Genomic DNA, 2129 nt, shown 5'->3' with positions numbered 1-2129 from the left:
ACCGCCACAAGGCGACCGCCACAAGGCGACCGCCACTGGCCCCAAGCGCCAGCCCCGACCGCCACCCCCCGACCGCCACAAGGCGACCGCCACAAGGCGACCGCCACCGGCCCCAAGCGCCAGCCCCGACCGCCACCCCCCGACCGCCACAAGGCGACCGCCACAAGGCGTTAGTGGCCGCGCCCGGTACTTTACTGGACCCTATTTGGCCCGCGGACCGGCCGGCGTCGCTTCCTTGAATGCTTAGCCGCCTTTCGAGCTGCCATGCCGGGCTTGAGTTAGTGGTTTGCGCCCGGTACTCTACGTTAAAAGTCAGGCGGAACGGCTCTGAAGCTCCAGACGGTGCTTCCTTGAATGCTTAGCCGCCTTTCGAGCTGCCATGCCGGGCTTGAGTTAGTGGTTTGCGCCCGGTACTCTACGTTAAAAGTCAGGCGGAACGGCTCTGAAGCTCCAGACGGTGCTTCCTTGAATGCTTAGCCGCCTTTCGAGCTGCCATGCCGGGCTTGAGTTAGTGGTTTGCGCCGGTACTCTACGTTAAAAGTCAGGCGGAACGGCTCTGAAGCTCCAGACGGTGCTTCCTTGAATGCTTAGCCGCCTTTCGAGCTGCCATGCCGGGCTTGAGTTAGTGGTTTGCGCCCGGTACTCTACGTTAAAAGTCAGGCGGAACGGCTCTGAAGCTCCAGACGGTGCTTCCTTGAATGCTTAGCCGCCTTTCGAGCTGCCATGCCGGGCTTGAGTTAGTGGTTTGCGCCCGGTACTCTACGTTAAAAGTCAGGCGGAACGGCTCTGAAGCTCCAGACGGTGCTTCCTTGAATGCTTAGCCGCCTTTCGAGCTGCCATGCCGGGCTTGAGTTAGTGGTTTGCGCCCGGTACTCTACGTTAAAAGTCAGGCGGAACGGCTCTGAAGCTCCAGACGGTGCTTCCTTGAATGCTTAGCCGCCTTTCGAGCTGCCATGCCGGGCTTGAGTTAGTGGTTTGCGCCCGGTACTCTACGTTAAAAGTCAGGCGGAACGGCTCTGAAGCTCCAGACGGTGCTTCCTTGAATGCTTAGCCGCCTTTCGAGCTGCCATGCCGGGCTTGAGTTAGTGGTTTGCGCCCGGTACTCTACGTTAAAAGTCAGGCGGAACGGCTCTGAAGCTCCAGACGGTGCTTCCTTGAATGCTTAGCCGCCTTTCGAGCTGCCATGCCGGGCTTGAGTTAGTGGTTTGCGCCCGGTACTCTACGTTAAAAGTCAGGCGGAACGGCTCTGAAGCTCCAGACGGTGCTTCCTTGAATGCTTAGCCGCCTTTCGAGCTGCCATGCCGGGCTTGAGTTAGTGGTTTGCGCCCGGTACTCTACGTTAAAAGTCAGGCGGAACGGCTCTGAAGCTCCAGACGGTGCTTCCTTGAATGCTTAGCCGCCTTTCGAGCTGCCATGCCGGGCTTGAGTTAGTGGTTTGCGCCCGGTACTCTACGTTAAAAGTCAGGCGGAACGGCTCTGAAGCTCCAGACGGTGCTTCCTTGAATGCTTAGCCGCCTTTCGAGCTGCCATGCCGGGCTTGAGTTAGTGGTTTGCGCCCGGTACTCTACGTTAAAAGTCAGGCGGAACGGCTCTGAAGCTCCAGACGGTGCTTCCTTGAATGCTTAGCCGCCTTTCGAGCTGCCATGCCGGGCTTGAGTTAGTGGTTTGCGCCCGGTACTCTACGTTAAAAGTCAGGCGGAACGGCTCTGAAGCTCCAGACGGTGCTTCCTTGAATGCTTAGCCGCCTTTCGAGCTGCCATGCCGGGCTTGAGTTAGTGGTTTGCGCCCGGTACTCTACGTTAAAAGTCAGGCGGAACGGCTCTGAAGCTCCAGACGGTGCTTCCTTGAATGCTTAGCCGCCTTTCGAGCTGCCATGCCGGGCTTGAGTTAGTGGTTTGCGCCCGGTACTCTACGTTAAAAGTCAGGCGGAACGGCTCTGAAGCTCCAGACGGTGCTTCCTTGAATGCTTAGCCGCCTTTCGAGCTCTCCTGCCCGGCGTGGGTTTCGCGTCCGCGCCCGGTACATTATGGAAGCCAAAAAAAAAAAAAATTCTAAGTGCGAGTGGGACCGGCCTGGGGGGCTTCCTTGAAAGCCCATCCGCCCTCCGAGCTCTCCCACCGGTCGTGGGT

The sequence above is a fragment of the Syngnathus typhle genome, unplaced genomic scaffold (assembly GCF_033458585.1).
Source record: "Syngnathus typhle isolate RoL2023-S1 ecotype Sweden unplaced genomic scaffold, RoL_Styp_1.0 HiC_scaffold_306, whole genome shotgun sequence".
Taxonomy (NCBI): domain Eukaryota; kingdom Metazoa; phylum Chordata; class Actinopteri; order Syngnathiformes; family Syngnathidae; genus Syngnathus; species Syngnathus typhle.
This window is presented reverse-complemented; position numbering follows the sequence as displayed.